The sequence below is a fragment of the Rhinatrema bivittatum genome, chromosome 18 (genome assembly GCF_901001135.1).
Source record: "Rhinatrema bivittatum chromosome 18, aRhiBiv1.1, whole genome shotgun sequence".
Lineage (NCBI taxonomy): Eukaryota > Metazoa > Chordata > Amphibia > Gymnophiona > Rhinatrematidae > Rhinatrema > Rhinatrema bivittatum.
In genome coordinates this window covers 51,096,794-51,124,777 of record NC_042632.1, presented here as the reverse complement: position 1 = coordinate 51,124,777, position 27,984 = coordinate 51,096,794, and the positions used below count along the sequence as shown (strand labels likewise).

At 45.6% G+C, this 27,984-nt stretch overlaps 1 long non-coding RNA gene across 1 annotated transcript in view; it reads right to left on the bottom strand.

Moving 5' to 3' along the window:
- Nucleotides 1-27,984, bottom strand: part of LOC115079924 — a 107,673-nt gene that overhangs the window by 62,803 nt on the left and 16,886 nt on the right. The window contains exon 2 of the long non-coding RNA XR_003853446.1: nt 23,571-23,669. This is a non-coding gene — a long non-coding RNA (uncharacterized LOC115079924). The remainder of the gene's footprint in view (nt 1-23,570; nt 23,670-27,984) is intronic.

The following is a 27,984-nucleotide window of genomic DNA, read 5'->3' as shown; positions in this document are numbered from 1 at the left end:
TCCTTTCCGTGCATTTTAATGGTGCTAAAAAAAAAAAAAATAGAAAGTGTAAAAAGTGGCTTCCAGTGACCTAAGCCAGGAAACCACCTTGCTGCCGTATGAAAGTCTCTCTCTCTCTCAAGGAATGCGTCCCAGCGAGCTAACCGGTCGCTCGGCGTTTCACATTTGAATTTCAGATGCAGAAGGGATTATTCATGAGGCCAGGGTCCTCAGCGACTGTGCACAATAAGATATTACAACTGCTGGGGGGTTTTGCTTCACTGATCAGAGAGAAAACGTTTTCCCCCTCTTTGGTGAATAGGTTTTGTCTAAATAAGTTTCTGACTGCTCCCTGCTTCCCTTCCTCCCATGTCAGTTGCAACACCAGAGTAACATTTTGCAAAATAAGAAAACTTAACAAGATTCAGTGTGACCTTGGGCAAGTCTCTTCCCTGCCTCTTCCCGCAGGTAAGCTCTTTGGGACAGGGCTCACTGGAGTGCTGTGCCATTTGTTGGATAGTAGTCAGTCAATCAATCTGTCAGCCTCGCCTCTCTTCCCTCCCTTCCCACTTCATCCCTCCCCTTTCTCTTCCTCACCTCTCTTGCTCCTCAACTCCTCTCCCCTCTCTCCCTGTACTACTCTCTCCCCCCTTATCCTTCCCCCTCTACCATTTTTCTCCCCCCTTCCCCACCATCCCTCTTCCCTTTCTTCCTCACCATTACCACAAGGGCAACCAGTTTACTCTGCTGCCTCAGCTTCAGCTTGTCTGCCCAGGCTGCCTTTTTACGCTTCTGCCTTTGGCATCCTCTCACCGTTCAGTGTGGCCCCTGCTGCTGATGGCGCCTGCTGATGCAGTGCATGACAGACTGATGCAGTCTGGCCAATACGGTCTCCGTGCTCCCAAACCACTGCAGCAGAACTGTGCTGACACATACGTAGCCCACTATTCAGGGCAAATCTATCTCGTGCAATAACATTCTTGTGAGCGTCCAGGAAACTCAAGAGACTGCAGTACTGGTAGTGAACACAAGGTGTCAGCATCTTCTATTATAACAAGGATACTGCCACCTTGTGGGCACCTCAAGAGACGGATGGACAGAACCCACAAGCATCTTATTTATTGTTTAGTCCCATAAAAATACAAAAATAAAACATGTGAAAATCAAACAGAAAATGAGACCCATCGTCATAGAAAACATGAACCTGGTGAAGAAATCCACTGGGACCTGCGTGGGGAGACTATAGAAATGATAAATGGAAGTCAGTTATGTAGAAGGTATGAAGGAGGAAGCAGGCAGGCTGACAAAATAAGGGCCTGACATTATAATACCTGACTGTATTGTCACAACGGGATGATTTGCTAATGTATGGCACAGTCTGCTACGGATACAAACTATTGTGAGAAATTTAGCTACAGGGCCCAGCCGAAAAAGTTAACCATATCTCCCTGAGGTGTAGTTACCTTTTTTTGTGAAAACCAGCATGTGAAAACATCTTGGCATGAGAGTTTTTGCCGATTTCTACATTCGTGACTTGCTTTGCTCGATAGTGCATCCCAGCAGCTCATTAATGCAGAATTTTGGTAAACTCTCCGGTGTGGCCTGCTGCGCACAGAAATTTATTACCTCCGACGAGGTAATTTACAACATTTTTCACAAACAGGCCCTACGCATGTTCAAAACCACAAAAACATAGAACACATATATTTTGGGGCATTTCAGGATGTTTTACCAGTTTTAATGCAACTTAGACGCCTGCGAAAAATGCAATTTAATTAATTCGCCTCTTTGCAACAGACTATATAGGAAAGCATATTAGCATATACCTTCTGTAATTAAAAAAAACATAAATATGTAATGTATCTTGTTCATGATTAAACACCAGACCCTAAGCAAACTAACTGAATGTAGCTGTTATTGAAGGATATTTGCTTGGAAATAATAATTTAAAAAAAAGTTATAAAAGAAAAGAAAAATAAAAACAGTGACAAAAAAAATATATATATATGATGGCAGAGAAGGACCATCCAATCTTCCCAGTCGTCAGGGCCGGATCAAGACATGCTGAGTCCCTAAGAAGTCCCACCATAGCATTACCAAAAAAAACCCCAAAAACCAATATAAAAATTAGAAATGAGACCCTAAGGTAAGCTTCTACTTAAATCCGGCACTGCCAGTAGTGCCCTAGACTCCAGTCAATCGCAAGGTAGCTCGGCTTTTGACAATTGGGCCTTGGCGCCAGATGTCCCCTTACCTCAGCACAGTCTGTGATATGCTGGGGGCTGGCTCCTGGAAGCGAGGCGTCAAATTGCTTTCTGAAAACAAAGAGCACCTCACCAAAATGGAGCCAGACTGGACATCGCTCCGTACACTACCCCTGTCCACTATGGAAGACAACATCGAGTGACATCGCTGCATGAATTACACGGCAGGAGAGACGCTGCAGGGCCTCTGAGGGGACGCCAGGTGAAACAGCACAGTTTACCCGCATGGGAATAAAATGCATTCAGGCGGCCTGAGATGCCGGCCACACTACTTCAGAGTTGATTTGGGCAGATAAGGACCATTTGTCCATCCAGATGTTCCAGGCTTGCACCTCTCAAGCTCTGGTCATTGCTTGACCGTGCTCCTCGTACGAGTAAAGGATATCGCCCAGCTGTCAGCCACCCAAGCGAGACATTTTTGTAAACATTTGTTAAGAGTTACACTTCACATTACTTAGAAGAAAAAGTTTTGCAGCTCCGGTGCATGTGAAGTAATAAAGTTTCCATGAACTGGGGGAGGGAGGGGATCGAGGAACTTCTGTTTCAAGTTAAGAGAACAATAGGTTGCTGCTATGCCCTGGGCCAATATTTCTGTATTAAGAGCAACGTTTGATCCACATTTGAGCATGTGGATGAAATCTCAGAGCACGGGCAGCCACCGTACACGTGCAAGGAAAAGGTCCCCTGCGTCCCGACTCCCGAGCCTTGCAGTACCTCACTTCATGCCCCTTCATGTGTCCGAGTTCCCCTCCTGACAGCGATGCTCCAGACAGCAGCACCGGCAGCCAGGGGATGCACCCCCAACGGGAGGCGTTGCACCAGGACAGCAGAACGGGGTTCAAGAAATCAGGACTGGATCAGACCTGAAAAGCCTCAGCTGGCAACACTAAAACAAAGAAATAGTCTGTAATAGCCACAAGAAAATAAAAAAAGAGAGAGAGACAGCGAGGCCCATCTCATCTGCCCCCATAGCCCCTGCTTGGTCACTGGCTTTACCCCCACCACCTAAGATCCTATACCATGACGTTCTCTGAGTGGGTAGTAGGGGGTAATCCTGAAAACACCATATGAAAGAAATGTCCACTGTTAGGCTCATAGGACCAGAATCCCAGCACTGGTTCCAACTGAACTGAAGGATAAACTACTAAGACCAAAAAATATATATATATATTAAACTATTTTGTATATGTTTGTCACGTAAAGCCTCAGTGCTATCAAGAACACCACTCAGGGCTGACCCCGGGACCACTTGGTGGGTCCTGCCAAGCACTACCCAGGCCCGCCTGTGTTTGCCCTCATACACTGGTAGCCTCCCATCCGCCAACTGGGTTCCTGCTTGGCTCTGGGAAAGCACCCCGCCTGGTTTTTAGGGACACTGGGACCTCACCCAACCCAGGGCTCACACAGTTTCTAGAAATACACCAGCAGACCAAATGTACAAGATATTGGGATCATCAGTCGGAACAGGACTGGCAGAGCTAACAAACTAATAAGCTTATTTAAAAAAACAAAAAAAATAGGAATAGTGAACAGAAAAAAACCCAAACATTAAATCTGCATAAAGGAACAGGTAAAAACAACAAGGATTAAACCTCATAAGGTAGTTAAACATTTTCCACTACCTATTAGTGCCTGGGGAGGTCAGGAAAATCTGCTGTCCCCATGAGCTGACCAGGCCTCAGCACAGAGATCTGCTCCCTCTGTACTCCCAGTCCAGAGCGTTCCAGAACCTTCAGGGCGAGGCCTCTGTCTGCAGGACCAATGGGCACAAAGCACTGACAATGACCTTCTGATCAGTAATAGTTTTCTGGCCAATGGCACTGCAGGATGTTTCAGGCTTACATTTCCTCAGGGATGCTGGGATATGTATGCTGTTCAAGCTTCATTTTGAGTCAAACCGGGGAAATGAGCTCTCAGGGGAGAACAAACCACGAAGCATGCAAAATCCCTGTTTCACCACACCTTCCCCCTTTAAAGGGAGACCCCGGACTACAGACCATTGGTCGGGTCTGGGTAGTCCAGGCTCATTCCTCCTGGAGAGTCCATCTGCATACACAGTGGGGGGTATTCCTTCCCTTTACTGTCCGCACAGCTCCAATGTCATAAGTTTTGCCATCAATCTGTACCACAAATTTTTGATTAGAGTCCGGTACAGCCACTACTGCAGCGGTAGCTAATGCAGTCTTGACGCTGAAGATCTATAATTTGTTTTGATGATGTCACCATTTTAAAAGTCCAAGGATTATCTATTGATTGACCAGCTAGAATCATGTGATCCTTTGAAAACTCTGGATTGGCTGGAAAAGAGATTTTAGGATTGTATAAAAGCTAATGGCATCCATATTGTGGTCTTCAAAGAAATGTTTCGGTAGGTTGTTTGGTTCTTCAACATGAAATTGCACCTTAACTTTTATGAGTTGTTTAATATGAGTTTTTAAAACTCATATTATACTTATGCTGCAGAATAATATTCAGCTTTAACTCCCGACATCTAAAAGACCCCTGATGCAGCCGTTTAAGGTGAAACATTGGCCACATCAGGATGACGTTAAAAGATCTGGACCACTTCTAAGGACAGAGTGGACTTGTTTGAAAAGATATTCATCACTTTATTTGATTTACGTTTCAGTAGCTACAGCAGCGCCTTTGAACGTTTTGAAGTAGGTTTTCACTGGTTTTGGTGTAAGAACATTTTGAAAAATCTCATTTGGTGGTTGGAGGTTTTTCTGACCGATGATGGTGAGAGCAGAGCTCCCTGGGTTCTGAAATCTTGTCCTTCAAAATTTATTTATTTTTTTAATATTTTGATAAAAGAGAGTAAAACAGGTAACTGTTCTTTACTGAAAATTTTCGAGTAAAGAGCTATTTATTGTTTTGTCTTTCTTTTTTTTTTTTGGGCCTTTAAAATTGTTTTGAATTGCAACATGGAGCCATCTGGTGACCTCGGAGCAGAAGGCAGGGCTGCTTGCCTGTGTGCTTATTTACATCATCTGTCGCTGGCCCCGAGCAGAGCCACCACGCACTGGAGCCTCTGTGGGCCTGAAGGAAAGATTCGCGTGAATATATAACATTTAAAACCAGCAAGAACACAGAAACTCAAAACTAATCCCCCCCTGACAGACGGATCTCTGAGCCTTCTCTGGTCCGAGACGTTGCAAAGACTGAACTGCCCGCAGCTCCATAGGTGGCAGCTCAGTGGGTGCTTGACCACCGCTATATAGCAGTGAGCAAACCCTTTCACGGTGTTCGGGGAAGGGGGTAATTGGCACTGAGCTTCGACCAGACTTCTCTGACCAGCTCCGTCCTAATTAAAAGGCTTGTTGTGGGCAGTGTGTGCAGACAGCTTTGCAATGGACTTTAATTATCACGCCGTGCTTCACGCCAGAAAAGTACAAAGTGCATCCCAGCGAGCTGCATTTCCTGGAGCTAGTGTGGGTGGAGGAGGTGAACAGTGTAATTCAGGGGAGGAAGTACTTTTTTTTTTCTTCTATAATTAATCTATACTATATTTAAAATCTCTCAAATATGCCAACTAAAGCTTCTGTAGCAGCTAGCCTGGGATAACTACCGCGTGCAGGGCGCTCTGTTTACCCACCGGGCCCTCAATGTCCATTTCTCTCAATAGGTATAACAGGAACGGTTTAAATAAAGCAAACTTTGCTGTGGTCAAATATCGGAAGAACTTCCTTTGCCCCAGAGTCATTCATGAAGCCACAGCAGGGGTGGGTAGGCAATCACATCTGCATAATTACTTTCCAGAGTCCAGAAGCAGAGCGACCCTACTCCATCATCATCTGCCTTGAGATTATTTATTCCGTATCCCATGTTGTGGAATGCTCTGAAAATTTAGATTAAATAGCTGCCTTCATTCAAAGACAAATCACAACACACTCAAAAGTTTTAGAAATCTTTGCAGCCACCTCTAAGATAGAGGAGCCCAGAAGCACCTTGGTGATGTTTCTCTAAACTTCAAAAGGGGAGCAAATACGCACACATAGGTTGGCCGCATGCTGGCTGACACATAAAGGGGCTGAATTATGGCTCGTCTGAAACTAGAGGTCCCTAGAACCAATCATCCCTAGCAAGAGGGAGAAGAAACCTGTTCTTCCTGCTCAAACTGGGGGATGGAGCGAGTGGCTTGCCCACTGGGGTGATCTCATAGCTCCATGTCAAAAGCCAGGCCCGGCCTGGCTCCATAGGAAACAGATTTCTGCTTTTCTGAAGAAGAGAAGGGACTTTTGTCTCCATGGCTGCCATGGACTAAATCCAGGACTGGCTCATCCCGTCTCATCGAGTTCTAGATTAGCTTATTGCAAATGGTTAAAGAGAAAGCCAATGGCAGAGAGGAATTTCATATACTACAGAGTCAGCGCTAAATACAAACCCAACCAGCTGTGTAAGCAGAATGCTTCTGGAGCAGGGACACCAGGCATTTAGGGTTGCTTGATTATACGATATTGCTGTACAATCACCACTGAAGCAAGGACCTAGCACTGAAGGTTCTCTCACATTTTAGGGCTGTGGGGAAAATGCTTAGTAACTAGGGCCCATTATTAGAAACTGCGTAATTCTAATTGGAGAGGGTGAGGTGCAACTGGAACTGGATAGCGGAGGGGCTAGGGTGAAAAGCCATCCCAATATCCCCCTCTTTTAACCACATTGGACCAGACCAACTTTCTCTTTCTGGGTCCACTTACATTTATTTTCACTGTAAGTTTAGGTATTAATCTCCCTCTGTCTTTACTTGTTCTCTTTCTAAGGAACCTCTGCTCCCAAATGACATTTTATCTACAGGAGCAGTTCTGGATATGCGAAGGCTCGCTACATAGATACTTATAACTTTCATGGCTCCCTGGAAAAGTCATCATGGGGGCCTATTCATTTTAAGCGCTTACTCGAGAAAGCCTACTTTGAGTATCTCTATAGCACTTTGCCGGCTTTAAACGACTTATGTAAGTGGATTTTAAAACATGCGCAAGGCAAGGGGTCATTCCCTGTTTTTCCCAATTAGTCCACCAGTTTGCCCAGTCAACACTGGAGGTCTTCCAGGACCCAGCTGACCCGGACCCCTCACCCTGTCGTGTAAGTCCTAAAAATGCGAGATCTGCAGGCTCGCTCCTCGTTAGGCGCAGCAGTAAAGTTACGCGGCCAACAAGCCGTCCGCGCCGAGGCTTCTGGTTTTAAAATACAGAGTTACGCACGCAAGTGTTGGCCCCACATCCTTATTTTTGGTGGGCAGACGAGAATATATACACTCGCAAACCGTGACTTTTGAAATCCGCGCTGCTTGCGTGCGTCCCACGTATGTGGGCATGTTCGCGCGATCAATGCTTTTAAAGCCCACCGTCTCCTTTCCCACTGGTGCCGCACGTCTGTGCCACCTAGCGCTTACATAATCTTGCCTTGGGTGACACGTAAGACGCTGTCTTTGTATGTTATTTACTGCATTTTGAACGTGCACGGCCTGGTTTCCTCAAAGTTCATGTCCTTTTATAATGTCTCCTTCAGCCATTATCAGCCAGCCTCCCTCGCCCCTGTCTATCCTGTCTAACCCTATGGCACTGCCCCCCCTTGCAATCATATCCTGTCTATCTCAGGGACATAATGCACTCAGTAATCCTCTCTAACCTCACAGATGCAATCTACTTTGTAATCCTGTGGCTCCGTGTACTCTGGTAGGGGAGGGAGTAACAAATCCTCTTAGAAACTCTGACTCTCATGCTGGACCAATGGCTCAGTGACTCAGAAGACTCAAGTCTCCAATCACAAAGGCAGAGCCCGAGGTAGGGAAGAGGATAGACACTGATGCAATAACTCAGGGGTGGCCAACTCTGGCCCTCGAGAGCCACAAACTGGCCCAGTTTTCAGGATATCCCCAAGGAACAGACATGAGAGAGAGGCAGCACACGCAAATCTCATGCTTATCTGCCTCAGGCAGCCATACACCATGTATGGAGGAGATGTAGTGCTGCACGCACGTGTGTTAGGGAAGTTAGAATGCATATAGTGCAAGGGCCATTCCCTTGGAGTTGGGGGGGGTAGGGAAGAGCTGGCATTTGGGACTGGCCTGGGCAGGGACACAGAGTGGGCGCATCCAGCAGCGTCACACGGCGCCACCGGTGCGTCCACTCGCATGAAAGCTGAGAAGCGTTTTCATCTCTGCTGTGTGGGGTGTTATGAAAATGTGCCAGGAAGCCCCCCTGCAGAGTTTATTGTTCCCTTTGCTGCTTCATTTCGATCTCATCAGCCCTCCCCCATCTTTATGTCCTTTGAACTTTTTTTTTTTTTTACCAAAAAGGCACTTTGAAGAGACAGCATACAAGACTTTTATTCACAATTTCTTCTTTGATGAGTCGGCTACACATTATCAAAACCGTAACCTGCACAGGAAGTGGAGTCCAGATAAATGAAAGCCAACACTGACGGGAACAACAGCCATAGACTCTAAAACTGTGAGCGCCTTACCGCTAAAGATAAAATGGCCGTATCTGCACGCCATTTTCAAAACCAGTTTTGTTTATATCAAACCCCCCATCTATTCTCAGTCTCCAGGTAAGCACCAAGCTACGCCAGAGGACCTGCAGGAAAGTTTAAAACATTGCACGAGAGCACCAGTGAAAAAGTTGGTAGGAATTTTTAAAAAGGTCTTTTTTTTTCACATCTGTGTTACTCTTACCTGACCACAGAACTGCACGGTTGCCAAATCCAGTAAGTAAGTACTGCAGTTTTAAATTTCTGATCTGTATTCTGCCTTTCATGACAGGTCAGCCACTTCAAAGCAGGTCACGTCCAGGTACTACAGGTATTTCTTGTCCGCAGAGGGCTTACAAGTTAAGGAGTGAATTTTCAAAAGGAATTACCCACGTGAAAGTAGCAATTTCCAAAAGCCCCCTTACACATGTGAAACCTTTTCACAATTTAGCCCCATGGAGTGAATTTTCAAAAGGAGCTGCACGCATAAAAATAGCAATTTTCAAAAGCCGTTTTACACGCGTGAATCCTGTTTGAAAATTATACCTCCTTAGTTTGCACCAGTTTCATTTCTTAGTCATCAGCACCTAAGTCCTAGATCTGGAATATGAAACCGAAGAATGGCAACCAACCACAGGAAGCATATAAATTACTAGGAGGGTCAAGCCATACCCCTTCCTCTGCGGCTGCCACGGAGCGGATGGGCTTCTCTGTAGCACACGTACAGTTTTCCTTGTGACTGCTCCTGCGCCACTGATGGGAGTCCCCTCCCCGTGCCCAGCTATGAATCGCTTAGGTGCCAGGCCTGTGAGCTACATGCATTTATTTATTTATTTATTTTTAATTTTTATATACCGAAGTTCTAGTAGGGACTACAAATCACTCCGGTTTACATAAAACGAAGAACTGCTCAACAGATAGCGGAGCTTTACATGGAACCGTATAACATATGGAACAGTATAACTGGTTGACAATTTAACATAGTGCTAAATAAAGTGATAATATTTTAACTGGTAATAAATAAAGAAATATAATATTTTATATAAGAAGTATAACTATTTAACGTAGCAATAAATATAAATATAGGCAATGCCTAATATATATATGAAATAAAGTGAATTTTTTTTTTTTTTTTTTTTTTAAAGTGAATTTTTGAGCTCACAGATAATTGTCCAGTTGCAGATTCTTAAAAGTAGTACTTTATACAGTGTCCATAGTTAAGGGATGGAAGTCTGTCAGTCATAGTAAGATTAAGCGTCTGGGAAAGCTTGTTGGAAGAGAAAAGTTTTCAGTCTTTTTTTGAATTCTTGACATGCATTGACTTCTTGTGTGCACCGGCGTCAGCTCTGCAGTGCAGGGCATGGAAACCCGCCTTCCCTTCCCGCACGCTCGCCGCAGGGTTTGCTGGAGTTTCTTCGGGTTCAAAGTGCACTGCGATTCCAGTCACCAAAGCGCGCTGCAGCGCTGGCTGCTACCACTTCCAAGTATCATAGCAGCAGCAGCACATATCAAAGGCACCGGGCGACTGACATAACAGGCACAAGCCCCACTGAGCTAGTGGAAGTGCAGCAAATCCATGCACCAGGTCTTTTATTCTTATAAACCCCATCGGATGACCCCTTTCCTGGAGAGCCTGGTACCTTAACCCACAAACCTACACTGCAGCCAGGTCACTGCTTCACCAGTATCGCGCGTTTCCGTGCACCCATGTGCTCTAAAAGATCTCTTTTACATCTCCATGTCCAAAAACTACAAGAAGAAGATTAGTTGACCAGTTTCCGGAGGTGGCATCACCCCCTCCGTCCTCCTCTCAGTCTGGGCTGGCATAAGGAGCTGAAATCATCACGGCTGTTGTTGCTAACCATAGGTCGGGAGATCCCAGCAGGCAAAAGGGCTTCAAGCCATGAGCCACAGGCCTAGGACGCACGTTCCCCAAAACGTCACCTTGTGCAAGTTTAGTCCTGTCACCTTTAACCTCCGTAGTCCCTCACCGGTGGAGAGCCCGTTGCTGCGTGATGCTCACTGGGCGCAAAACGATAAAGGCGCGAGATACTTTCTAGTGCCGGCCTCTCGATTCAGGGCCGAGTGCTTTAACTGATTCCTAACAAAATCTGCCAGGGGCATGAGGGCCGGGCTTGTGGGCTTTCAGTCGCGTTGTCGCGGCCCGTGCAACAAATAACCGCAGCAGAGCGCTCGGCAGCAGTGCTGCAGGCCGGGCCAGGGTCTAACGAGTTACCCAGATAGGAACGGGCACCGTTGTACCAGCAGCGTTTCCAAATGGTTTTACCAGAGGGACAGAATGGGAGAAACTATAATAGGAAGAAAAAAAAGAGAGAGCGATGTGATTTTACCTGAGGAAAGCATTTCATGGGGATTTACCCAGAGCGGCAGAGTGCACGTGTCACTGCACTGCAAAGGGATTAAAGGAGGGCGGGGCCTTTTCACCGCAGGACATCCTGCCTCTCCGAAAGCTGGGGGGGCATTGTTAGGGGAAGGAGAAAAAAAAATGGCTTGATAAATGAAAGCTGGGCAGGACAAAAAGAAAAGAACTGATCTGTGACACAGAAAGCTGGGAAAGGAGAATAAAGAGGAGAATGTAATGGGGGAGGGGGAAGGTGTCCCAGGTCCCTCTATTCCTTGCAGAGCAATAAGCAGGACACGACAGGAACAAAATCGGGAGGGGGGGGGGGATTGCTATTTATCTTATAGTGAAGCCGCATTTCGTAAGGAGGTTCCTGGGAAATCTCCTTATTCTCTGGCTGTGCAAAGCATTTTACAACCACCGACTACAAACACAAACCAGCACATGGGCCACGGGACGGCAGGGGCTCGATGTATGAAAAGGGGTTTCCCCCCCGATTATATCCTTATTATTTAACACTTTTATATACCAAGGTTCAAGTAAGAGAATTACTAATCACTTCGGTTTACATTCCAACAGTTACAGTGACAATTATAACGTCTCACGAAGAACAGGGTGAATAAGACGTGGATAACGTCTCACGAAGAACAGGGTGAATAAGACGTGGATAACGTCTCACGAAGAACAGGGTGAATAAGACGTGGATAACGTCTCACGAAGAACAGGGTGAAGAAGACGTGGATAACGTCTCACGAAGAACAGGGTGAAGAAGACGTGGATAACGTCTCACGAAGAACAGGGTGAATAAGACGTGGATAACGTCTCACGAAGAACAGGGTGAATAAGACGTGGATAACGTCTCACGAAGAACAGGGTGAAGAAGACGTGGATAACGTCTCACGAAGAACAGGGTGAAGAAGACGTGGATAACGTCTCACGAAGAACAGGGTGAAGAAGACGTGGATAACGTCTCACGAAGAACAGGGTGAATAAGACGTGGATAACGTCTCACGAAGAACAGGGTGAAGAAAACTTGGATAACGTCTCACGAAGAACAGGGTGAATAAGACGTGGATAACGTCTCACGAAGAACAGGGTGAATAAGACGTGGATAACGTCTCACGAAGAACGGGGTGAATAAGACGTGGATAACGTCTCACGAAGAACGGGGTGAATAAGACGTGGATAACGTCTCACGAAGAACGGGGTGAATAAGACGTGGATAACGTCTCACGAAGAACAGGGTGAATAAGACGTGGATAACGTCTCACGAAGAACAGGGTGAATAAGACTTGGATAACGTCTCACGAAGAACAGGGTGAATAAGACGTGGATAACGTCTCACGAAGAACAGGGTGAATAAGACGTGGATAACGTCTCACGAAGAACAGGGTGAATAAGACGTGGATAACGTCTCACGAAGAACAGGTTGAATAAGACGTGGATAACGTCTCACGAAGAACAGGGTGAATAAGACGTGGATAACGTCTCACGAAGAACAGGGTGAATAAGACGTGGATAACGTCTCACGAAGAACAGGGTGAATAAGACGTGGATAACGTCTTACGAAGAACAGGGTGAAGAAAACTTGGATAACGTCTTACGAAGAACAGGGTGAAGAAAACTTGGATAACGTCTCACGAAGAACAGGGTGAAGAAAACTTGGATAACGTCTCACGAAGAACAGGGTGAATAAGACTTGGATAATGTCTCACGAAGAACAGGGTGAATAAGACTTGGATAACGTCTCACGAAGAACAGGGTGAATAAAACTTGGATAACGTCTCACGAAGAACAGGGTGAATAAGACTTGGATAACGTCTCACGAAGAACAGGGTGAAGAAAACTTGGATAACGTCTTACGAAGAACAGGGTGAAGAAAACTTGGATAATGTCTTACGAAGTCTTTTCCAAATACTTTATTGATGCAGAGAGTTTAAAAAAGATGTTTATTGATTTATTTAAAAAAGATGTTTATTGATTTATATAAATTTCTTTTTAATATTTATAAGATCTTAATAATATATCTATTGTGAGATATTTATTTGCTCAATATCTATTGTGAGATATTTATTTGCTCAATACTGATTGTTTATTTGTAGCCCCTGAGGCAGCGGCTAGAAGGCCGCGAAACTCGGCCAGAGTCGGGCAATTTATCTGGAACGTCTCTGCATCAATAAAGTATTTGGAAAAGATAACGGCATCTATTCCTTTTGTGTTCACCTGACGGTATCATAGATCGCCTACCTCTTTGTTTTCTTGGATAATGTCTTACGAAGAACAGGGTGAAGAAAACTTGGATAACGTCTCACAAAGAACAGGGTGAATAAGACTTGGATAACGTCTCACGAAGAACAGGGTGAATAAGACTTGGATAACGTCTCACGAAGAACAGGGTGAATAAGACTTGGATAATGTCTCACGAAGAACAGGGTGAATAAGACTTGGATAACGTCTCACGAAGAACAGGGTGAAGAAAACTTGGATAATGTCTCACGAAGAACAGGGTGAATAAGACTTGGATAACGTCTCATGAAGAACAGGGTGAAGAAAACTTGGATAACGTCTCACGAAGAACAGGGTGAATAAGACGTGGATAACGTCTTATGAAGAACAGGGTGAATAAGACTTGGATAACGTCTCACGAAGAACAGGGTGAATAAGACTTGGATAACGTCTTACAAAGAACAGGGTGAAGAAAACTTGGATAACGTCTCACAAAGAACAGGGTGAATAAGACTTGGATAATGTCTTTCATAACAGGGTGAAGAAAACTTGGATAACGTCTTACATAACAGGGTGAAGAAAACTTGGATAATGTCTTACAATGAACAGGGTGAAGAAAACTTGGATAACGTCTCACAAAGAACAGGGTGAATAAAACTTGGATAACGTCTCACAAAGAACAGGGTGAAGTAAACTTGGATAATGTCTTACATAACAGGGTGAAGAAAACTTGGATAATGTCTTACAATGAACGGGGTGAATAAAACTTGGATAACGTCTCACGAAGAACAGGGTGAAGAAAACTTGGATAACGTCTCACGAAGAACAGGGTGAATAAGACTTGGATAACGTCTTACAATGAACGGGGTGAAGAAAACTTGGATAACGTCTTACAATGAACGGGGAGAGTACAAATTCAGGCTACAAAGAACTTGGAGAAATCCTTGGGGAAGAATGTTTTGGTACTTGTTTAACCTTATCTTAGCCTCATCTCCCTACCCCCTTCAAGTCGCTCTTTGTATAAATCCTCTGTAAATGCTGTAATTCAAGCTCACGTTTATCGCTTTAAGCTAAGTTTATGTATTCGCATTTATTCTTTGTGCAAGTTCCCTGTTTATATGACCGGTTCCCTGTATAGCGCTGCTATGCCAAGCTCATGTTTTATGTAAACCGATGTGATACTCAGAGTGTATGTCGGCATATAAACATTTCTAAATAAATAAATACATACATTTGCCCCCGGCTATTCTGCACCTCCATTCACATCATTGTTTAATTAGGGACAGAATCCCAAAGCAAACCTGTAAGCAGCAGGAGGGCTCTCGGGTAAGGCTCTGTTCGCACTTCCTGTTCTGGGAGTCCATCGCTGCAGTTCCCCACCTCAGCTTGCTTTACCCTCCTGCCAGTCTGCATCCAAGGATGAGTTCCCAGTGGAGCTCTCACCCCTGGTTCTTCACAGAGCCGGACACGGCTCTGTGAAGAACTAAACTCCAGCCAATAAACAAGGGGCAACTAGACCGGCTGCTGGCGCTTGAGGTCCAAACAGCAGTAATAAGGGGGCTTCGTGGGGAGAAGAAAACGTGGCGGAGCAAACGTTCTAGAGGCGGGTTAGTGGCTTGGACGCCAGAACATTGAGGTTGGACTCTGTTAATGAGTAGTATTGTCATCTCTAAATGATGGTCATAAGAAAAGATTAGAATAAGAAGTGCGCTTTGAATCTCTCTCTCAACCATTGAACGAGCTGGATCATTTATATTTCTTACCTCCTCGCTTCTCTGAAGCACCAACACTGGAAGGTATCCTTGGCACTCCGGAGCTGCTAGAAATGTATGCATTCTTCCATCTGTTTTATATCTTCAAAGTTAGTTGCACATCATCTGGGACGGAGGTATGCTCCCATCTTCTCCTTAAAGGTTCTGCACACCTGTTCATCCCAGGAGCTCTCGGCATCATCCAAAGCAGCTCCAAGAGCCATGTTCGGCTTAGCAGGAAGAGAGAGCCAGATCCACTGCCAGGTTGGCACAATTTCTACGTAGTAAAATAAAGGCTTTCCATTTTATAAGTAAGAGGAAAAGTATAGTCGTGACTAAAGAAACATTACAGGGGCTGGTCACCTAAAAAAAAAAAAAAAAAAGACGACTCCTTATGCAAGCTAGCCAAACAGCACCAAGTGCACAAAGCAGTGAATCCCAGGGGTGGATGTCCCAAAAAATCTTTGGTCCATTGTCCAAATTAAAAAAAAAAAAAAAAAGAGATATAGATATAGACCCAGCCTCCGGGCATCCCAGATGCATGTAGGGATCTTTAGCTATATATCCAACCCAGATGGTTGACTGTCCTAGATCCCCACTCTAGAATATGTCTCTGTTCCTCTGGTCATAGAGCTTCACAATAACAGGTTAATTCTGGCTAGAGAAGCCCCTTCCATGCTAGCCCAGTCTCCTACCAACTATTCAGCCATGCATCTGCTACAGCCATGAGAACCACCAATGCATTTATGGCCGACGCAGGGTCACTTATTTCGTACCTGTCTATTTGGATTGTTATTCAGTCATAATACCAAAGAACTGGCAATCTCAAGCAGCTTTCTCCTTCAGCTGTACTTCACTTTAACGCCATTGTAATCTGCACTATGTTTAAATCCCTGGGGTGTAAAATGAGGTTACCAGAGCGTCCTGCTGAGGGCAGCACATATGACCATGAACCTCAAGCTGAATAGCCCTGTTGCTACAATGGCGTGTAACATTTGGCAGGGCGGAATCCCCCACTGACAATAGCGCTAAGCGGGATGGGGGGGTGATTTTCCTCTTAAGTTTGCTCTTTGTTTGCTTTTGACCCCTTGATACCGGGATCTGGGAATTCCCTTCAGAAGTGCTCCGGCGATGGACTTTACTCCTGACCTCTGACTCCAGAGGGCTAGGAGAGCAGCTTGCAGCATGTTAAAATTATTCTCTTACTCTCACACAGGAGATCAGGCAGGCACCACAGGAGCGAATGCACTGAGGGAGGACAGGAAAACCCTGGGCTACTGAAATACCCCAGGGAAGAAGGACGGAGGGGGTGAAATCAGCAGGGCTGCTGCTATGGGTAAACAGAGAGGACCAGAAACAGCCCCTCCACGGAGGGGGGAAAAAAATGGTGCGCGGTCGTTTTGTTTTATTTATTTCTCCCCTGTGTGTTATCTACTCGCTATATTTTTGTAACACGGCCAGTTTACTAAATTTAGTGGATAGCGCAAGATGGACAGGAGCCTGATCAGAGTCGCTCAAATAGGGTCCTGCTTGGGGGGTCCCGAGCCCCAGCTCAGCTCAGAAATGGAAGCCGCATCTGCCACATGGTCGCGCACGGCGCTGCCACGAATCCAGCGGCCAGGCCCCTGCCAGGCCCTCTTAAAGAAACAGCCCCCGTGGTAGATCACCCACAATACTCAAACTACTCAACGTTACTCTAACCTAAGGACAGAGCACTTACATGTAACTTACATGTAACTAAGGTCAGAGTCCGTGGTTTAATCTGATCTTGTGTGTTTTACTTTTATAGCAGCAGATTCAACAGAAATTAATGACCATCGCCTTTTTCTCACTAGGTACCTCCCTCCGGATCTACAGACCTACCAAGCAATTAAGTTCGGCCAACAAAAATCTGCTCGAAGCAGGACCGGTGCAAAAGGTGTTAGGCACTCTAGGCGAAACTTCTGCCTTGTGCTCCCCCCACGGTCCTGGCCCCGGCTACCACCTTATTCACCGAGACGCCATTTGTGGCCCAAGCGTTTGCTTTTCTCGGCCGCGAGCAGGATGGGCACTGCTCACAGCCAGCCGAATCCGTGCAGTCTCTACTCCTCTCGGCCGTGAGCAGGATGGGCACAGCCAGCCGATTCCGTGCAGTCTCTACTCCTCTCGGCCGCGAGCAGGATGGGCACTGCTCACAGGCGATTCCGTGCAGTCTCTACTCCTCTCGCCCGCGAGTGGGATAGGCTCCGCTTGCAGCTCCACACGGCTGCGCTTTGCCGCCCCCTTAATATTTGGCACCCTAGGCGACGGCCTGGTTCGCCTAATGGGACGCGCCGGCCCCGGCTCGAAGGCCCAGATCTGAACGTGGCAAGGTGGCACTTCACCCCAGACAGAGCCTTCTCCGTGGCAGCGCCCGAAATCTGGAACTCTTGCAGATTCCCCACATAAATTAAAACTTTAAAAAAGTGCTGAAAACAGCCTCATTTAAAAAGGCACTCGATGAATAGACTTCTAACCCCTCTTCTCCAGCTGGGGTCTTTAAACTATGAACCTAGTATCTGCCCTAGGCTTTCTGACTATTATTTTCCCATGCTGTATATGGCACATTTTATTTTATAGTTGGTTTTTTTTTTTTTAATTATTTTTGATTATGTCTGCTTTTACGTCCGCCACCTCGGGCACTCCACTGTAGAGTGCAGCACATAAACTTTTTAAATAAGTTAACAACAAGGTGCTTCCACCCATTATTTATTTATTTACTTGCTTGAAAAGCCTGCGTACAGTGGAATGCCTGAGGCGGTTCACATAAAAGCAGGCATAGTGCAGCGAGCACTGCAGGAGGAGTTTCTTACACTATAAAAAAAAAAAAATATTTCAAGCAGTTTGCACAAGATTACAACTACAAAGCAGGGCCGAGAGGTTCCGGCTGCCCACGCTTCATGGAATGGCTTTCCTACATAAGAGACCTCTTTTACAGCGCCCATGAAATTTATATAAATCACAAAGGATACTAAGCAAACATCGCGTCAGACAGCTGAAAAGGAAGCTGCCAGGGTGGCATGTTGGGTCGCTGTTTTGGCTGAAAACCTTTCGGAGGACATTCACACCTATGGCTGCATTACCAGCGCCCCTGTCACCTCTCATCCTGTTCCTGGCCCTCTCTCACATTGGTAACCCAATCGTGTCCGACCTATGGAAACAGTCAATATCCACCCAAAACCCCTCCAAGTGACCCGGCACTGTACACATTGCTAGTGCTTCTACTAGTGGTGATAATAGGATTAACTGGCAGCCAGGCTGCAGGTAGCGTAATTGCTAGAAGTCCCAGAGGTGGAAAGCAGGCACTTCTAGAGCCAGGTCTGTCTGGCAGGCACCTCAGGGGACCTCGGAGGCCAGAAGTTTGACCATCAGCCACTTTAGGGTTGGTGATTATTTAGATTATTACAAAGCCTTGAGGTTATGCCTGGGAAGAGAGGGATTCTGGGTATGAACTAAAATAAGGGATTTTGAACGCTCATCTGCCCGAGATGTTAGTATACAGATGAGGACTATAATAATATAGTGCTGGATACGTGTGATATCCTGCAGGTGCTGCTGGCAGCTGGGATATACTCTTGCAATGTGACCAGAAAACTGGGCAGACTGAATGATTGCTCTCTCTCAGCCATCAGGTACTAGCTTTCTACACTGTATGCTACACTTTATATGATGTAAGCGTAGATGCACGAACACAAGTAGCAACCTGGGCCAGAGTCACTAGGACAGGCCAGGCCCCTTGCCTTCCTCTCCCAGCAGGCTGCAAGGTGCAATAAAAAGGACCCTGCAAAACAACTCAAGTAATTAAGCAAACAGAGGAAAGGAGCAGAGGTGTTTGTTTCACAGGCTGGCGATAGCGCCACTGCCTGGCACGGCACTGCTTCCATCTCTCTCTCTCTCTCTCTTTTTAGGCTGAAGTAAAGCGGCTGCCGTGTTAGTCCACTTGAATGCATGGAAATAAAAGGTAAAGCAAACAAACAAAATAAGTAGATGTGACGATGCCTTTTTAATAGGGTTCTTGACTACTTTTCTGAGGGTTAGAGTCCCTTCAACAAAATGAGCAGCTGAATCTACAAATAGGGAGCAAGGGGGGTGAGGAGGGAGTGATATGTCAGCCCAGTTGCAAGTCCAAGTCCTTCTGTTTATTTTGTCTTTCAGCTAAAAGCTTATTGAGGTAACAGGCAGGGCATCGATTCAGTGCTATATGCTCTCCTTCCACAAGGTTGCTTTACCCAAATGAGCATTATAAGAACATAAGAAATTGCCATACTGGGTCAGACACCATCCTGGAGCGTCTCGGTAAACTGTTGTGTTTCTTTCCAACAAAATCATCTTTTTTTTTTTTTAAATTAGAATATGTTTTACAATAGCAATCATTAAAGCAGCATCACATATACTGCAATTAAAAAGAGATCAATTAATCTGGAAGATTACTTAAAGAACGTCCATACTAAAATAGTTGAACAATGATTCGCCTTCGGCAGCACGCGGTTACCAGACCCACTGTAGGTAAAGAAAATCAAATTACGATTATAGAAGACGTTTACATACTGCAGATTAGCATGGTTGCATGATGGATTGAGGGGGGGAGAGGTTAAGGCAATCCCTGAGAGCCGTGTCTAGAGCAAGCTCTATATAGGCTTGGGTTTATTCAAGGTAATAGAGTAGGCAGGTCCATGGCCATGGCCGGGATACTGTCCCAGTTTAACCTTCACAGTGTTCGGCCACCACCAACCCAGTTGGCTTCCAAAGACTTAATAGCCTATCAGCTCCAACTTGGATACGCTGTGCTGGGGCACTGCTAAATTAAATACTAATTGTAGAAATCTTCATTCCTCTTTAAATTGCTGCAAATGACAATGCTTCTCGCTCACTTTTTACCCTTTCAGCCCAGACTCACACTCCCCCCCACGCGTAAGCCAGAATGGCTTCCAGAATAAATCAGATTTTTCCCAAATCCGCTCCAGGGGCCCAAGATTTATCACAATTTAGCGATTGTCTGGCTGCGGTCAGTGGCGGCCACCTAGCCTGCCAACTTTATATCCAGGTACGTGAGAGCTGGGCTGGGGGTTTTAGGGCAGGGACACTTGTCCGGCTATCGAAACCAGACAAACACGGATACAGTATTCAGCGTTACCTGGCTTAGTACCCCATTCACTAAGGGTTTTTCCCCCTTAGACACAAAATGGGAGAAAAGCCTTGATGAATCTGGCCCTTAGTTAGCTGGACAAGCTTAGGTCTGCTATTTAGGGCAACCAAAGTTTGCTGGACATAACTCACCTGGCTAACTTTAAGATAGCAGAGAATATCCAGCAGCGCAGCTGTGCCACTGAATACCTCAGCCAACCTTGGCCAGATAAATGTATCCGGCTCTCTCAGGGAGCTGCATAGTGGCTGAATGTCGGGCCTTAAGTTATTATGGTTTAGTTTGTCTATCTGGACAACATTTGTGTCTGTTTCAGCTGATAGCTGGTGTAATGGAGGAAAAACTGGTTTTTCTTTTACAGTAGGCTCCAAATATCTGCTGTTAGAGGGCTTGGTCTCTGATAAGTGCAGGAAGCCGACCTCTACTGTGAAAATTAAGGGTGTGCGAGTCCCTCCCATCCACCTAACCCAATGATTGCTTTTCTTATATCAACTCTTAAGAGATCTAATCTCTTCCAGCTTTACTGCATTAAATCTGCCCCTTCCCCAAATAATCATCCTGTTTGGCTTTTCCCAATCTTAGTTTTTAACTGCAAGTCACAAACAATGAGTCTGTGTACTCGGGAGAAATCACTAAATAACCACTGGCTAAGCATGGGATGATCGGGCGACCAGCCTCACTCACCCCAGATGCAGCCATCCTGCCCAGCCTGATGCCACCCTCGCCACGGTTCGCCGGAGGCGCGCGCGCACCCCCGGCCCAGCAGCAGGACGGCAGGAGCATCGCAGACTGGTGAAGGCGCGGCGCCATTCCGGGGGGACTGATACCCGGCCCGCACCTCCAGCAACAGGTCCCCTGCCGGGTCTTCAGGTCGCGTTGCTCTTCTGCCCCTCTCGCCTCCCTGTTCCAGTCCTGCCCCCTCGCCTTGCCCAGTCCTCTCTTCTTCAGTCCTTTCCCTTGCCTCTCGATCTGATCTCCTTACCTGGCCTTCGCCCAGATCTCGGCTCTGCCTAATTGCCGTCTGCCCTGATGCCACCAGCTTCGACCCCCTGCTCTCTTCAGACGCGACCCGACCGCCAGGGCCGGGGATAAGCTTTTTTTTCTGCCCTGTGCGAACAATTACTGTGCTGTCCCCTTCCCCACCGTTCACTCTCTGTCCCGGGCCCATCAAATAAAAGCTCAGCTCCTGCCCCAGGCGAACCTTACAGCCTTGCACAACGCACACAACACCCCCTCACCCCATTCCACACACACAGTTATGCATTTATAGTTTACATGAGAAGCGCCAAACACGCTTAGCGGAGAACTTGTTTAAAATAATTGATTTTTCCATTTAAACAGTTATAAACAGACTGATGGGGAATTAAAGCTGTGGAGAAACGAGTTGAGTTTTACAATGAAAAATATCAAAGTACAGTTTTCTGAGGTAAAAATACCACTTACATTATATTTACATGCACTGCTGTGATACCAGCCTGAAAGCCCTGCAAAAACGTCACTGGGACCTGATATGCTATTAGGTCTATTGTGATGTGTGTTGGGTGTGGGCTTGACCCTCTGAAAGCCCGAATGCACTAATACACTTCCTATTAGGAAAATGCCTCACCTCAGTCACACGTGCAGAACATAAACAGCCCCTCAACCAAATACAGAGCAATCATAAAGTAGAAATGCAAATGCGCAGATAAAAACTGAACTGGAAACCACAAGAAGCCAGACTCTCTATGGAAAGCAACAATGAAAAAGCAGAACCATCACCACTCCTCAAACATCAAACAATAAAATCAAGAAATAAAATAATCATAATAAAAACATACTAATAATATTTAAAAACTGGAGAATAAAAGATCAATTAAATAAAAACTCATATACAAGTTTTTTTTAAATGTCCCAAACACCAATAAAATATTTCAAAACAGCAGACACAGCACATAACACCTGAAAAATTAAGCTAAAAAGGATTTTAAAAATTCATACCTGGGAACTTTTGATTTCCAGTGATCTTGGGATTGTCGCGGACTAGTGGGAATGGGATGCACAAACTTTCTCCTCTCTTTCATACACACATTCGCTCCGTCTCAAACCCGCAGGCGTCTCCAGCTCTGCCAGCAGCCCCAGGCCCTCAGCTTCATTTCAGCTGCTGGCAAGTTGGAATCCACCTGCCCCCCCCCCCCAAATTCTCTCTCTCTCACACTCACACACACACACACACACAAGCTCCCATTCATATCCACCCAAATCCCATGCAGGCTCCCATTCTTACACACACACACCCTTCTCATCCCAGAAATACTCCCATGCATTCATGTGCACACACACGCACACCCCCATCCCTGCCAGTTTCCCATTCACACCCCCATCCCAGGCAGGCTCTCATTCACTCACACACGCACCCATCCCAGCCAGCCTCCCATTCACACCCCCATCCCAGGCAGGCTCCCATTCGCTCACACACACGCACCCATCCCAGCCAGCTTCCCATTCAAGCCCCCATCCCAGGCAGGCTCCCATTCACTCACACACACGCACCCATCCCAGCCAGCTTCCCATTCACACCCCCTTCCCAGGCAGGCTCCCATTCACTCACACACATGCACCCATCCCAGCCAGCTTCCCATTCACACCCCCTTCCCAGGCAGGCTCCCATTCACTCACACACACGCACCCATCCCAGCCAGCCTCCCATTCACACTCCCATCCAGGGCAGGCTCCCATTCACTTACACATGCACCCATCCCAGCCAGCTTCCCATTCACACCCCCTTCCCAGGCAGGCTCCCATTCACTCACACATGCACCCCCATCCCAGCCAGCCTCCCATTCACACCCCCATTCCAGGCAGGCTCCCATTCACTCACACACACGCACCCATCCCAGCCAGTCTCCCATTCACACCCCCATCCAGGGCAGGCTCCCATTCACTTACACACACGCACCCATCCCAGCCAGCCTCCCATTCACACCCCCATCCCAGGCATGTTCTCATTCACTCACACACATGCACCCATCCCATCCAGCCTCCCATTCACATTGTTTTTCAACTTGAAAGTCAAGCTTCGATATTATAGAAGTACCACTCAAGATTTAATCATAACCCAATGCTTGAATAATATCGAAGCTCGACTTTCAAGTTGAAATACTCCAAATATATGATTGCCCTATAAAAAAAAAGTGAAGCGGATAGTATATATAAATATTAGGATCTTCATATGTTGGGCCATCCGGGAATTACATACAATCATTCAGTCACTTGTTTGAAACAGCCCATAGTTTAACAGCAAATTTCATGAAGAAATGTTTTCAATGCAAATAACACTATGCATTTTTCATCAAATATAGAAACGTTTTCAAACTTACCTTCATCAAAAACTCAGACATGGGTCCATGTTTCAAGAACCTCTTTCTTTTCTGCTTCAGGATATTTCTGGCTCACTTCCTCTTAGTAAGACTGTGTTTCTACAGAAAGCCAGAAGACACTGCAATTTAACGTATGCTGCTTGACAAAATTCTCTAATCAAATAATTACACGTAATAGTCCCATAGATGTTCACATACCACATGCAAGATAAGGCCTTTAGTTCAAAAGTAGGTTTTATATTAAGCGTATGTGAGTATCTATGAGACGTGACATGTATTCTTTGAGTTCACTTTGAGGAATGGTTATACAGAGGACACGTTTTTATCCACATGTAAAAATTAAAAAAAAAAAGTTAGTGGGACACACACTTTGGACTGATGCTTATAACACCAGAAGCTTTGATTTCATTGTAATTGTGGGTTACTTGTATTTGAGAGGTATACTAGCTACTCATACTGGTTTGGGGATTTAATTTTTTACTGAATGTTTAACGTCTATCATTTAGTAGATGTGTCAACATCTGTTCCCTTAGAGATGCACTGAAGCATACAATTTGATCAAGGCAGCTAAACTTTTGCACACAACTGTAAGCTCAAGTTACTAAATCTGTTTTGTTCTCTTTCATTTCCTGTCACTGGTGAACTCCCATATGCTTAGAGTCCTTCGTTTTCAGGTTAAACCGATTTTCACCCATAGGTACCCAGATTTTTCCCAAAAGTGACAATCGGTTTAAACCAATTTTCCCTTTTAAATTTGAAGCTGATTAAAAAGCAGCTCCAGAGCTGCAGATGCAGCACCTCAAGACCTCCACCAACTGCATCACGCCAACCCACCTGCAGCCTGTCCCCTCCACCGCTAGGGAAGGTGTTCACCCTCCAGTGCCACTGATGTGACTATTCAAGTCCCAGATCCCTCTCCCCCTCAAGCAGCCAGCTGCTTGGTGCCTCCAATGCAGTATATGAAGCAGGCCACACCTAGCAGGCTCCCTGGCCCTGGGAATAAAGAAGGGCAGTGCTATAGAGCATGGGAGCCTCAGCCAGCAGGCTGCCAGAGGAGAAAGCAGCTCCCTGGAGCCACCACTAGTAAGGATGAATACTGTTGGAAATGGGAGTGAAGGAGGGACATTCTCATTGGGGGTATGGGAAGAGAGAGGGACATGCTAGGCAGAGGATGGGAGGTAGAGATACGGGCGCTGCCGAGTGGGTGAAGCTGCTTAATATTGTCCTGGCTGCCGTCCACCATAATAAACTCTGATTTTTTACCCAGAATAATAATGAGTCACATTTTTTCCACTGATTTTCTCCTGTCTTTGTTCATATTATAATAAAACCTGATAAATTTCTGGGAAAATTTTAAAAAATAAAAAACAAAAAAACGAAGGTCTGTAAGCTGTAGCCTGAATGGTTTTATATTACATCAGAACACACGGCACAATCTGGTAAAAGCATAACTTAGTTTACTAAATATGGTAAAAACAGTATAGATCAGCAGAGACAAATAATATCAAACACCATCACAGCAATATTGTATGAATCAGGAAAAAGCAAACAGAGTTACAATAACAGAAGATAAATATTTATACAAGAATATAAAGAAGATACCTCTGACAAATCCCTCCTATTGTGAGTCAACATAACTGTGAAAAAAAAAATGTATATCAAGGGACATGGACCCGGAGACCCCATGAACTGGCTACCGGCTCGTGTCTGTGGATCATGTGAAGAATACTCTCATTCTATGGCTTTAGTTAAAGATTTTTTTGCAAGTGCAGGTGGTCTAATTTGCACTCACAACTTTGACAAGACTTATGCCCAACTGCAGTTCATTAAGGATCCTAGTATTGAATAGCCCCACAGGCCACACACTGAGCCTTATCAGACAAAAAACAATAGATGCTCTTTGTTCTTATCACAGCCAGTTAATGAGCAGAGAAGGAAAAAAAAAAGTATACAGCAGTATAGTGTTTAAAATTCCTTAACAACCCTTATGCTAGCTGTACACTATATATTGATCCACATTCACCAATTTATAGGTGATTGCTTTGATTCCCCTATTAACCTTTCATCTATCTACAATGCTCTTCCAGGAAACTAAAATATAACTCCTTAAAATAATCTTCCAACAAGGTCCCTACATATGCTTCAGGGCAAGAGGTAGGGGCCCAGCTGAAGTTGGGCCAGCAGCACTGCTGAACAGTGTGTGGACTGGAAGACACTCAGCATCAGCTATCTGTACCCAGCAGAGAGCGGTCCTTCCTCAGGCTCCCGTTAGTACCTCCTGCATATCACTGGTTCCACAAAGAAAATGCCACTCTTGTAATTACATTTCTTCGCATGCATCCACCCAGTGATGTTCTGCCAAAATTTTTTTTTTTTTTATTTGGTACCAACTCTGCTCCACTCAGGGCCGGGTATAGTAAGCTGAACTGTAAAACAGAACAACTTCTTAACCCGAGCACTAAAAACAAAGTTAACGCCCGATACAGTAAACTGATGATATGCTAATGCATTGGGAGTTCTAAACAAAATGTGCTAACCCAAATCTGAGTTAAACTGGGGGTTTTTTTAGCAGGTGGAGAAAGGTGCAGGGGACGTTGCCTCTCTGGACTTCAGCAAGGCCCTCTGACACCGTTCTGCAGAGTAGGACCGGTAGAAATTGGTTAAGCGAAAGAAAGCAGGTGTTGGGAAACGGAGCCCAGTCTGGACAAGGCAGAGTGACCGGTGGGACAAGCCAGGGCTCAGCACTGGTTCTTTTTAATATCTCTTATTGCTGACATTGCAGAGACATGCTTGTGTGCAAAGGATACCAAAATCTGTAACAGAGCAGACACAGAAGGGGTGAAAAAAAAACCCAAAAACTAAAACCAACCTTCACAGAACAGGAAGAGCGATTGATGATTTTGAAAAGCAGCTTCAGAGTGAAAACGTGTAAAATTATGCTTTTGGGGCATATTCCACTTATTCAGAGGGACAAGAACTGGAACCTGTTAAATAAATCTAGTAATCATTTCATATGACTTGAACGTAGCGAGCGCGTGCACTAAAGGAACAAGAAGAGTCAATAGTAGGCTTATGTAAGGAAGGCCATGTTGCCTGGTAAACAGCGGCTGGCAGATCCCGGGCACCTTCACCTCTGTGAATGGGCATTTTGGGTTTTGCAGCAGAGGGAGTGCAGACGCGTTTAGAAGGGGGGCAGAAGGGAAATGGACTGCCGGGTTCTGCTCCCTTTGTGGGCGAGAGGGGGACTACAGTACCGGGGAGAAAAGTAGGAGACTGGAGGCCAAAGTCTGAGCTATTGGGTTTTTTTGCTTTAGAAGAAAAAACTAAACTTTAAGTAAATCTCTAGAAAAGGAAAAAAAAAAAAGTTCATTGCTTTTCCAGAACAAAAAAAAGTTAAAAAAAGCAGCTGAAGGGACTGGATCTTATCCTAGGCTGGGAAAGTTCCAGCGAGAGCAGAGGAGGAGTCTGTCTGCAGTACCTCTACCGCCACTTCCCACTGGGGTTTATTTATTAGGAGGACTGTAAATGGGAATGGGAGGCAGTGCCCTCGGTGCTGTTGCTCCTGAGAACACTTTGCATTCATAAAGCGAGGCAGGGAGCAGGTTCTCTTTTGCCGATTCTCTCTCTCTCTCTCTCTCTCTCTCTCTCCTGGGCTAGAGGCTACTCAAGGAGGCGATGCTGAGTGCTGCCGAGCCCGCAAACTACTTCCTGGAAAGGGAGGTTACAGGAGTCTGCTCCCAGGCATTTTGGCCTAACTTTTGACAAATCCCCTGGGAGGCTCATGGAAACCACTAGCAGGAGAAGTTAATCAAGAAAGTCGCATCTTTGACATTCTCCCCACAGCTATTTGCTAATGTGAACTGAACTGGGATTTCCCCCCCCCCCCCCCCCACAGATGAACTCTTTATTTTATAGATGGTTTTTGTTTTTACTGCTCTTATTGTGCTGTGCCCTTACTGTGAGCCTGTAGTTTAAATTCTGCAGTGAATCTGTGTTGTTTTTCCCTTGTGAGGAATGAAATACATTTTGCTAAGTTGGAACTCCCTGTTCATGTGCCAGACTGAACTTATTGCAAGATCTGGTTCACAGAGGTGAGCGTGCCTACAAGTCTGCTTGTCTGGATTCCCCAAAGGTCCTTGTTCCAAGGGAGAACCCCAAAGATAAGGTTGTTTGGACTTCTACCTGGGGCCTGGCCCAGTATACTGTCAGCTTCACCCAGAGCCAGTGAAAGGTTTGGACTCTCAGCCTCTGTTTATATAATTTTCTGAACACTAAGTCAGTGGTTCTCAACCTTTTTCCCATTGTGACACACCTGACGGACATAAAAAAATAAAGGCCCAGTATTATTTTTATCGTTAAGAATGACAAGGAAAAGGTAAGTACTCTGTCTGAACAGAAATTGCATAAAGACTAA